The sequence below is a fragment of the Ptychodera flava genome, chromosome 21 (assembly GCF_041260155.1).
Source record: "Ptychodera flava strain L36383 chromosome 21, AS_Pfla_20210202, whole genome shotgun sequence".
Taxonomy (NCBI): Eukaryota; Metazoa; Hemichordata; class Enteropneusta; family Ptychoderidae; genus Ptychodera; species Ptychodera flava.
In genome coordinates, this window is record NC_091948.1 from 12,530,602 (window position 1) to 12,543,288 (window position 12,687).

The window sequence follows — 12,687 nt, forward strand, 5'->3', positions numbered from 1 at the left end:
GTGGCGTACAGCAGCCTCAGTGTAGACTCGTACTCCATAGCTTAGTTGACAAAGGCCCCAGTGCCGAACGTTCGATGTTCGGAAGCTGAATTTAGGTGGGCCACCGGAATTCAAACTTTTACTTTTTTTAAGACATGTTTTTATCGATATCTCGCGATCCGCGCGCAGCCGCCACGTCAAATATCGACCGTTGGCACTAAAAAAATGTGTTTTAAAAATGTTACCAAGTGGGAGTGCCACTTTAAGATGTCCCTGTACACAACAATATATTTGTGTTGTACTACACTCTGACATAAGCTTAGCAGACGTACTCAAATAATTGTTTATAATATGTGAAATATATAAAATTATAAATATCTGATGTCTATATTAATATTTGAAATATATGTATGTATGTATGTATATATGTATGTATGTATGTATCTATGTACGTACGTACGTACGTACGTACGTACGTATGTAGGTATGTAGTATGTATGTATGTATGTATGTATGTATGTATGTATGTATGTATGTATGTATGTATGTATGTATGTATGTATGATTTTATATATGTATGTATGATTTTATATATGTATGTATGTATGTATGTATGTATGTATGGTTTTATGTTTGTTTGGTTTTATGTATGTATGTATGTATGTATGTATGTATGTATGTATGTATGCATAAATGCATGCATGCATGCATGCAAGCATGTATGTATATGTGTGTACGTATGTCATACGCATGCACGCACGCACGCACGCATGTATGTATGTATGTATGTATGTATGTATGTATGTATGTATGTATGTATGTATGTATGTATGTATGTATGTATGTATGTATGTGTGCTTGCGTGCATGAGTGCGTTGGTGGGTATGTATGTATGTATGTCTGTATGTCTGTATGTATGTATGTATGTATGTATGTATGTATGTATGTATGTATGTATGTATGCATGAATTCATGCATGCATGCATGAATGCATGCATGTTTGTATGTGTGTGTGTACGTACGTACGTACGCATGCACGCACGCACGCACGCACGCACGCATGTATGTATGTATGTATGTATGTATGTATGTATGTTTGTATGTATGTATGTATGTATGTATGTATGTATGTATGTATGTATGTATGTATGTATGTATGTATTTATGTATGTGTAAGGACGTATGATACTCAATATGACATTTCGCATTTTACCTGTATCCTTGGAGAATTAGAGGTATTATAAATACAAAGATAAGGAAACCAATTGCTAACGATAATTTCCAACAAACTGAAAGTAGAACAAAATGATAATAATGAAATGAACATGAAGAGAATGAGAGACTGAATATATCCATTTAAATAATAACAGATTGTTGTCGTTTATGTTTTTTTGTTCTTCTTCTTCTTATAATTAGTACTGTCATTATTGTTGTGGTTGTTTCTTGTTGTCGGCTGTACAATCATTTCATATTTCTCTTATCAATGTTTTTGTTGTCGTTACTGTCACTGCTGTTGATGCCATCGTTGTAGTTGTATTTTTTGTTTTTATTGCTGTTGTTGCTGCTGCTCTTGTCAGCAGTACAATAAGCACAATTCCTGAATGGTTATAACTTCAGTAACTCGGTCTTTTCTTCGGAGCATCTTTACACCATAGGAAAGCAAGTTGTAAAAGTACAGTGTCTGTAATGTCTGAACTACCCTGCTATGTGTTACAGTAGTACATTACAAATGTAAGGAAATAAACTAATATCTTGCTTTAGAAATACAGTTGTCAAAGAACAAATGATAATGTGTAGTGGCGTTTACGTGATTTTAAGAATGGTTTGTAATTTTGCATAAACAACACTGTCCGAGCTTGTATAATGTCATAACGATTAAATAGGGCTTAACTTACCTTCAAGTACGTAAATAATGTGGTCACTAGAGAATTCATAAAACTCCAAGATGGGTCCCAATCGGTATTTCCAGATCAAAATTAACATCAACAGAATCTGTTAAGGGGATAGTGCAACTGATAGATTATTTCTCAAAACATTGTGGCATTTCTACATCTCTCGATGTATATATATATATTTATATATATATATATTATATATATATATATATATATATATATATATATATTATATATATATTATATATTGTCTTAAGGTTGCAAGATAAATGACATACATTATTACTTTGTACTTGAAGTCATTTATGCTACATTTATCTACATGTGTACAAGTGTACGTACGTACGTACAGTACAGTAGGGAGGTATCTATGTATCTATGTGGGTATTTATGTGGGTATGTATGTATGTATGTATGTATGTATGTATGTATCTATGTATCTATGTATCTATCTATCTATCTATGTATCTATCTATGTATTTACGTATGCGTGTGTGTATGTATATAATATTTTAATCCCTTACTATATACACAGCAGTGATCGAGACAACCATTGTTGAAATCAAACGGGTAGAGTACTTGAAACCTAAGGTTGAAAAAGATATTCATCATCATTAGATGAGCTTGAGATCTCTGACAACAATGATCTCGATATATTGTCCTGGCTGTCGTTTAAATCAGCTATACTAGAAATAAAAATCTAATTTAACATGTTTATTTACAGTTTACTACTTAATCTAGTGCTAGGGAATGGATTCAGTGTTTCCGTTTGCATATCAATCATAACTCTCAAAATGAAAAAAATGTATTCAAAATCGCGTGAAAAAATTAGCGTCAGTGCGTTACAATTCCCTTCAGACAGTTTTGCAATGCATGGACATCCACATTGACGCTACCAGCCTGTCATTGAAAGGCAAACCCTTAAAACAGAATAGTGAACGCATTGGTGATACCAAATTGAAACAGAATCGCTTGTTACAATACTTTCCCTAAGGGACTGGTCAGTTTCTCCGGCCTGGGGGGGGGGGCGGTGGATTATTTTTTGCCGATGTCAAAAAGTGGCTGACCCCCCTATTCCAAATTTTGAAAACAGGGTGACCCCCCCCCCGCACGCGACAACTGTAATATGTAATAATATAATACTGTAATATATATATATATATATATATATATATATATATATATATATATATATATATATATATATATATATATGTTATATTTTACATACATTTATATTTTAAGTCATTCTGTGTTTTAATGAAATTGTTGGCATGTCAGTTGTAAGATAGGAATTTCAAAGTGTCAATCTTAAAGTTTGAATACAGTACATTTTGAAAGAGCTGTGAATGTATTTCACACTTTCTATGCTTAACCAGATGTCCTGAACTGTTGTACAGAATGGATGTCAATTATTAATATCAAACAGGAAAAAGCAGTAAATCAAAAACTTTGATGGGTGTTAAGACTTGCCAGCCATCCAATTAAATCTCCTGAGGAACCATAGAGAGGCATTTTAGCCAAATCTGATGTGTGCAGAGTCTGACATGACCTTTTCTTGTAACATTGATATTTGTGCATGTTGCTTTCTCATACTGAATTCTCATAGAGAGAACAGAAAAGTATCAGGAATTTGTCATGCTTTTCATATGAAATGCAGATTTCATAATAGTACACTTTCACTTAGCAAACATCAAGATATCCCTGGCATATATCTCTGATTTATTAAAGTATGGCGCCCAAAGGGCGCGGAGAAAAATGTGAAACATCCTGATATCTCTGATATATGTCTTGTATATTAAAGTAATGCACAGGAAGGGTGTGCTGAAAAATGTCTGATATATTAAAGTAATGCGCTCGAAAAGCACGCTGAAAAATATTGAACATACATATATCTCTGATATATGTATGCCTGATATGTTAAAGTTGGGCGTGCTGAAAAATATGTCTGATCATTAAAGTTACGCGCCCGAAGGGCGCGCCGAAAAATGCAACTGGATGAAATTTGTGGCTGACACGATGCATTTTAGGCAATGATGAGCCTGTGTCGAAATTCAAAAACACACTGACCCCCTATTGGGCATTTCAAAAACATGGTGACTCCCCCTATCACCAAAATCAAAAACAGGGTGACCCCCTATGAATCCATCGTCCCCCCAGGCCGAAGAAACTGACCAGACTTTCCCTACCTCTACATATGAGTATGTCTTACCTTGCCGAGGCCTGTAAAATCGGCGAAGAATTTGTTTAATTCTCCCAAGTCGCCCAATGGAGTCACCCGTGTCCTCACTGATTGGAACAATAAACGACGGATAAACCATCATTATTAATAATATCTCTCTATTAAAACCCTTATCTTTGGTGCAGAAATCAGACAAACAGTGTTATGTGAATTTGGAAACAAAAATACTTCAGACGAAGCCGGTGGCCATGGATATTTCGAATGCTGTAAATGTACACGTCCCGCCAGTTTTCCTTGAGTACATAATTTTCATGATAAAAAATAACCTGAAATGGCTTTAGTTGTGTCATTTTACAATACGGATAGTTTTCAATCGGATTCGAACCCACAACATACGGCATCAGTCGCCTAGCTGAGAGGCTGGTATGTCCCAAACATATAAATGAAAGTGTAGAGCTAAGGATATTTTTAGTTCTGACTGTGTGTGTCGGAAGATTGCAGGATGCATGAAACTTAAGTAACATATAGTATCACTTTGTACTTTAACTAATTTTGTGTTATTATTTATAAAGCTCTGCTATTAACATCGAGAACTGTAATTTCCCACGAGGACATATGTATTCATGTATATATATATACATGTATATATATATATATATATATATATATATATATATATATATATATATATATATATATATATACATATATATATAACATATATATATCATAAAATATTAAAAAAACATTTACGATATACAACTTACACCACACTTTTTTCCTGAAATCTTCTGCCAGATAACAAGAGTATTCTTAAATGCCGTAGTTGGTACTCATCGAATGCCTGTTCTTCTACCTTGAACGGAAAAATAATATAAAAACGCACGCACGCGAATATTCTGCCTTTATTTCTCTCATGTTATATATAAGTAGCAAACGTGTACATCGATTTTGTCATCTAATTTTGTGAATGACTTTGGGTACTATTATTTCGATGGGGTGCAGGAAAACTTTGCCTGCTCACCCCCAGCTATAATAATGAACACTCCCTAAGCTTATGCCTGGCAGTATTCTGAAAGTATCGAAAACAGTGTACTAACCTTGAATTCAAGCTTGCGTGTTCTGATGGTTTTCATAATCGCTTTGACGAACTTGTAAGAAAATATGGCGGCCAGATACAGAAGGCAAATCAAAATTGGCAATTTAAAAAGGAACTGGTAAGCCAAATCCTGCAAAATAAAAATAAACACTTCGACATAAATTGAATTAGCATGGCATTTTGTTTTTATTGGAGTGAAGAAATGTTAAGAAACGAAATACGATATTTTACTGCTGTAATAGTTATTATATTACGAAATGGACTGCATTTCCTGGCCACCCAGCTGTATATTTCAGAATGACTCTGCACTACTCTACAAAACTCTACTTGGCACATTGTTAGATGAGTTTATCATATATTGAATCGTTAAATGGTGAAAGTTCAGTTTACACTTTACTGTTTTCAACATAATCCGAGTGGTCATGGACCAGTGTTTGAAACACACTTGTATACCAAACAACATTACATGTAAATTAAATGTCGAATGTAATAGTGTGAATGCAAAGGGTGCATACATGACCCTGTTCATCGACGTATAAGCTACATTGTATATACCCTAAAGTTTGTATGCCAGTGTACTCACATTTAATATCACAATTAATAGGCATTTGTCACCCTGAAGTTATGTATGCCAGTGTACTCACATTTAATATAACATTTAATAGGCATTTGTCGATCAAATATACTTGCGCCGACTTTGTACATATAAGGCTGCATTCACAAACACCTCTCTAGAGGGCGGTAGAATTAACGTGGGGACTTTAACAAATATCAAGGGTATGTTGGGGCATCTTGAAACGATTTGGGGACTTAAAAGGGAGGATTTGAAACAAAATGTCTCTGACTGAAATTAAAGATGTGTTGGGTTGCCAATTTAAGCTGTAACGTTTGGGTAATTTTTTGGTGGTTTTGTTTCGTATGTCCACTACAGTTTCTTGTTCTACTCCCTCAAGCGTGATGAAAAGTCAAGCACAGCCATACGTGTACAGTCAGCATCGTTACTGTTCAAATCCAATTCGAGACAAGAGTTCATTTGTCATCAATAAAAATGATTATGGTCTTTATACTTGCATATACAGAGTATTTCCCAAACAGAAAATTGTTATTCTAGCATGTTTTGGGAGTAGAACAAGAAACTTCAGTCGATACACAGAACTTAATAGACTTGATTGTCCCTTTTATACAAACATGTTAATTGTGTCCAGTTTTCCTGACAGAAGAGGGAAGTCATCCTGTTTCTAAGTTTCTAAACTTTTCTTATGTGATCGAAAAAGGGAAAACAGCTGCAATGTCTACCTTCATTTATAGTTTGGCTTGAAATTGTATAGAGAGCATTATTATAGTTTATCGTGGTCGACTGAAACGTTTAGGTTGCTGATTGCATATGTTGTTTGGTGGGGAAACAATTCTTTTGGTTTTCGTTGTTGTCGGCACCTGTTTGGTTGGTGTGAAAAGTTGCATCATTGTCTGTCTGATGCCTCTCCGCTAGGCGACTGGATACGGTATGTTGTGTGTTCGAACCCGATTGAAAACGCCATATTTTCTACCCCTTGGTTGATAGCTGTGCTGCGGACAGAATTGTCCCTTAGGCTGTCTTTCGCCTAGTTTAGGCGATGTATACATTGCTTCGACAAAGTTTGTGCGATGCGTAATAGTGAGTGTGCAAGCGTGGGTGCTTCTGAACTTTACAACGTGTGGAGAAGTCGCAGTTAGAAAAATGTACCAACTTAACCCGGCTACTGAACCACTCTTTATTTAGAATGGGTATTTGGTCGAGTGGTTCTGTCTTCTGCCACTCTGATAGATAGGTGACTGGATACGGTATGTTCGAACCTGACTGAAAACACAGGAACTTCCATGTGTAATGGATCAACATTCGGCGAAATTCACAAAACAAATTTCTTGTACACATATGCACTTGTAACCACTCTATTCTAATCAAGTACAGTTATATCAATTACCCAACGTCTAGAAATGAACAGATAAGGCTTGTTTTATATTGGAAGAAAAATATGCACGTTTTTGTCATAGACTACCACGAATAGTGAATCAATATTTTCGGTGAAATTCAAAAATTACATTTCTTGTACACATTTGCTATTTTAACGACCGTATGCTAATCAAGTACATTTATATCAAGTATCAAACATCTAGAAATGCACAGATAAGGCTAGTTTTATATTGGAAAAAAATATTCACGGTTTCCTCATAGACTACCATGAATAGTGAATCAACATTGTCGATGAACTCCAATCCCCATTCTAAATGAAATCATCAAATGTTTTATGTACAATCCCCTTTTTACCTGCCACTGCGAGCAAAGTACATTTTTATGAATTATCGTCAAACACATATAAATGTAGATTCGGAGATATAGTTTATTTCTATGGGAAAAATGTTAATAGTTTACCCAATAGACTCCGATGTATCATGATTTGATATTTTGTACGAAGCACTATATCGGCCACATTTTGCCATTCTTTGAGGGGAACTTCAAAGTTATAGAAAGTCAGAAGCGGAAACTTGAAAGCATTTAGTGTTTTTTGGGGAGGGGCAATTGAAAAAAAAAAACTTTCTTTTTTACAATCTCCCGCCCCAGAGGTGTTACTAACTGCAGCCTAAGGGGACGAACAAGCATGTAATTTTGCTTTCTGCTATTAACCTACCTCTTTTCCATTATTACAGGAAAATATACCCGCAAAATCGAGACCAAGAAGAACGAATGAATACGCCATTCCAATGGCAAAGGTCAGAATCGACTTCATAGTGACAGCCGCAAATAAAGGGTAGTAGTACAGGCAGTACATCAACACTCGGAGAAATCTGTAAGCAACTATTTATTCAGACCAACAAATAAACATTTACATATTATATTTCAATACATTGACAAAACCATTACTGGTCAACATTTTTACCGGCATCCATTATTTTGACTTTTTGTAATGTCGTAAACGTGGGAATAAGATTTAAACTTCTAAGGCATAGCTACATTAAAATTTGCCCGTGTGGAAGCAACAAATTAATCGTGATGTTGTATTATTTATTTTCTCCGTCGCGTCATTGAGACACGGAGTCACACAGAAACACAGGGAAAGGGAATTTTATCGCATATTTACGTATTCCCATTTTTCTTTTACGGTAGCCATGACTGGAATATAGATATGACTTTATCATCACCATAAGTAAATTTTAACTATAATTGTAGCAGTGTTTCGATATCGTTAACATAAATGGATATAAATATTTGGGTCTTGATCTTGTGGGAGTATGATGTGTATTCCTCGGGATGGAAAGATTCTATACTGGTTCGCAAATGCTATTTTTCATTCATTGCATTCCTGAAAGGGTACTGAACACGTTTTTTTGCGACAAAAGAAGCGAAAGAATACTCTTTGTACGTTTGATAGGTGAGCAATTAGTAGGAAATGATTAAGAATAACTTTCTTGTAGCCTGGAGGAACACCAAATCGGGAGAATCTAAGTATGTCTGAGAAGTGTCAGTTAAGCCCGTAACTATGATCCTTAAATAAGAGATGACTTTCCTTTAAAAGAGATATTACTCGGTGCTGTTTTCAAAGAAAATGCACAAGTATCTGAAGCATATCTGACCAAACGATAACTAAGGAGTGACGAAACATATCAAAATAGTCTCTTACCTCTGACAAATGGGTCACGGCTAGATGTCCCCCCACCAAAAATTTCTTGCATAAGTTTCTACAACAGGCCCCGTCGATGCTAGAACAAATGCTGCAGCGTATGCCAAACGATTCCTCCTATCGTCCAGCAGATTCACGGGACTGTAAGAAAACATGCCAAAAGCCGATGAGTGTGGGACGATATTTCGTACCTGAATGTTATAGATCGTTGTTAACCAATATACCCTTCACAACAATATAAGCAACAAAACTGAAACAATACCTTTGGTCATACCGCGCTACACGGGCATTTTGAACTCACTGGTAGTATAAAATGTGAGTGTTTGTTTACATTAAGCCACATAAAAGCTGAAGACAAACTTACTATATAATACCTGGTCGACCATCAAATCGTCCTGGCCATAGTCTCTTTCTTTTCTGTAATAGACTTAACAAGGCGGTCACTAATATCTGGATCCAATGAAATCATAAAATAAATATAAACGTGATTAGTTCTTGGTATTTACTCTGATCACCGAAAAGTGTTGAGAAATACTTAATACATGAAGCTCAATGAAACTCGAAACCATACTCTTATCAAATCAACAATAAAAGAAAGGGTCATCGTATCAAGTTTTATTCTAAAGAAACAAATTACTTGACATATACAGATATTTGAATTTCAAAATGACAATCATCCCTGTGTAAACTCTTAGCTTATGGAAAAAAAAAAGATTTTCGATTTTCTGAAAACTAAAAAGTTTGTTTATTCCAATAGCTTCAAATTTGTAGGTCAGATAATAATTTTAGAAATTCTAGGGTTCGATTATATATCCCCATGGCGCATTCTGCAATAGCGGCAGAGGAAAACCCAAGAGGAAAATCTACACAACGCAGTGTAGTGATACATTTCCCTGAACTTCAGCGATACGGCTAAATGACTTCTCTGCTATTAGTATGATGGGTTTTGTCACATAGGTAGGTCTTGTCAGACACTTGGCTCACAGGCGCGGTGTTGCATATTATACATTGGAGCCACAAATGGGACTATGTGCCCGAGGGCAGGTGACCTTTTGCCCGACGTAAGGAGGGCGAATGGTCTCCTGCCTCAAGGGTGCACAATCCCATATTTGAGCTATGATGTTTTTATTGCATGCGTCTCTTACATGATTTTCATTCCAAATTGTTGTTTTGACATATAAATGACAATCCTATTTATTATTTCCGTGTAAGAAGAAAATCTGTTGTAAAAACCAGAACAATTTTCATCATCGAAAGGCGCATTGATACATTTAAATCACTGTAATGCGGTTTACTTAAGTGAATTCTTGATGCATAAGATTGTAAAAACAGCATTTCCTGTGTAAAACATGTACTTTTATCAATTTTAAATCCCAACGTTGCCAAATTGAAAATAGTTCCGGTTCACTTTTAATGGAATGCTGAGTATGCGGCCTTCTACAAGTTACCATTGAATCCTATGGACCGCGCGACGTTCCATATACGAGGCATGTAAGAATAAGGCAGTTCAGATGATTAGCATATTTTCTCCATCATAATCGGCTTAATTTCAGGAATTGCTGTGTCCAGCGACGTGATGTTGGTGTTACAAAAAGGAAAAAAATGGTGCTGTCTGGGATACGTACCGACAAAGACAGGATATAGTAAAACGATTTTTCATATGGACCTGGCACGGCTGAGTCACAGTTTTGCTGTAATTGTAAGAGGTAAGTGGATTAGCTGATAGGCCGTAATTTTCACTGAAGAATGAGGTTTTGCGATTCATTTATAGATATTAAGTTAACAAGTTTACTGGTATCTGCACAATTCTTGCCTAGACTTGACTATCTGTTACACTGTTTTTGCTCGACGTTTATCAACTATTCAGTCCTCTGTGAGATTTAAACGTTAATGTCACTGAAACTATTGCGTTCCGCCATATTGAAGTTACGAACAAAAAGTAAAATGAATTTAGAAATAAGGGTAAGCCTTATTCACGTGCCGTGAGCCACGAGCCAAGATCCGCGTGCCGCGAGCCAAAGTTCACGATGCACGAGGTGCATTTTCACTCTAATTTAATTCATTGATCATTTTCATGAATAAATCAACATTCGGGCTTCAACGCCGCCTTCTAAATGCATGAACTGGTGACCAGCGAATGTGTGTTTACGAATTCTACATCAAGGGGCATATGCAGAAAGGGACTCGAGAGAAATTATAGGGAGGGAGGGCCAGTATTTTTCAAAATCACACTGCCCGTAAAATTGTAACATTAAAAATTGATCAATCAAAATTCTGTACATTAATTTTGTAGACCATATGGTAAGGTTGCTATATTTCAATATCTAGGTCTTAAGCCATGATAATATTAAGAAGATTTTTACAATATTATTTTTGAGAATTTATGACCTTTGACCTGCCCTATCCCCCTCTGCAACTAAGCTGTGGCTTATCCTACGTAAGAGTCAAAGACGGCTGGTGTCTATCGAACTGTGACTGGTATGGGACACCGACCTTCGACCCTCAAATCATCCTATACCTCACTAGTTCTGCAAATCTTTAAATTAAGGCTAGCTAACAGAGGTGGAGGTCTGAAGTTTAGTGGACGGAGATGATTATGTTAACTAAGATTTCTGCTAAAATTAAGCGACCAGGATGACATTTGACCTAGCCAATATTGCTATAGGTCTGATTTTTGCTGGACGGCCATCATGGGAGGAAAGTGTACAGCAAAAATATCAAGTAACCAGGATAACCTTTGACCTGAATTTAACTTATTTGCCAGTATATTAGTTCAACAGCTTCATATTTGGCGGGATGAGGCATCACATTATGAATTAGTAAATATTTGTCAAATAAAATATTATTGATGTTGACTATAGCACGTACAGGGACGGCATAGCAATTGGGAGAGTCACTTTTCTCAGCATCATTTTGAAAATTCGCCCTCCCTCCCTATAATATTTTCAGTCCCTTACCGACCGGCACATGTTGAATTCGTGAACATACATATCGCAGGTCACCATTTTATGCACACACAAGGCGTCTATTAAGTGTTATTTAACAGTGAAGCTGAATCGATAAAGTGTATTAGTGTGAAAATGCACCTCTTTCTAGCTTAATGTGCTAATCGTGCATCGTGAACTTTGGCTCGCGGCACGCGGATCGTGGCTCGTAGCTCGCGGCACGTGAATTAGGCTTACCCTAGAAATAAAGGTCTTCGCAATTGTTCGAGCAGTGACACCCGTTTGGACCGTGCCTGAAGCTAGTTTTATTTTGAGGAAACGCACACCAGCTTGAAGTAAGCTTATAGGTATTTTACAATGAAGAATCTCTCGCGACCTGAGGAGAAACAGATAGATTAGAAATTTGAGTTCACAATGTAGATATGCAGACAATGGTCGTGTTCAGGCTGTAGGAACCGGAATCAAAGCCACGCAAATACAGGTGCAGCCAACGGAGCCATTCATCGAAAAAGCTATTCCAGGAGCATTTTTGAGGGCAGGGGAAATTTTAATTTTGTTAGGGCAGGGGACATGTTTTTAGGTGGTAGGGGAGCAAATTTTAGGGGTTTTTTGTAGGGCAGGGCGGATATCGGTTGATTGTCCTGGGACAGGGCTTGGCGAAAAACTTGTTTAGGGGAATTGTTTCCAGGGCAGGGGAAATTGGCAAGTTTTTTTATCGCCACAGGGCGAGGGAGCTTCAAAAATTCACAGTGGGGAGGGGAAACAGACAAAAATAAGTGGGAAGTGGGTAAAAATGAAGTTTGAGTGTGGGAGGGTAAGTCGAAAAATTTTCTGTGGGAGGGCAAATTATGAACAGCTAATTAATTACCCTCTTGACTTAAAATTAGTCAGTTCACATTATTTGTCATCCACAATATATCTTATCATAGTA

The 12,687-nt window shown here is 36.4% G+C and overlaps 1 protein-coding gene across 3 annotated transcripts in view; it reads right to left on the bottom strand.

Annotated features, from left to right (window-relative positions):
* Positions 1–12,687, bottom strand: part of LOC139121436 (stimulated by retinoic acid gene 6 protein-like) — a 41,686-nt gene that overhangs the window by 7,789 nt on the left and 21,210 nt on the right. The window contains exons 3-12 of one of the 3 annotated variants that reach the window (XR_011549273.1): positions 10,437–10,502; positions 9,176–9,261; positions 8,812–8,952; positions 7,822–7,988; positions 5,157–5,285; positions 4,824–4,912; positions 4,087–4,163; positions 2,399–2,460; positions 1,875–1,971; positions 1,193–1,268 (exon numbers count right to left, since the gene is read on the bottom strand). The exons of 1 other annotated variant lie outside the window; for it this stretch is intronic. The gene's annotated coding sequence lies outside the window, so the exon portion shown is untranslated. Of the gene's footprint in view, positions 1–1,192; positions 1,269–1,874; positions 1,972–2,398; positions 2,461–4,086; positions 4,164–4,823; positions 4,913–5,152; positions 5,286–7,821; positions 7,989–8,811; positions 8,953–9,175; positions 9,262–10,436; positions 10,503–12,687 lie in introns of all 3 variants that reach the window. One more of the 3 variants, XM_070686300.1, reaches the window with a different exon arrangement.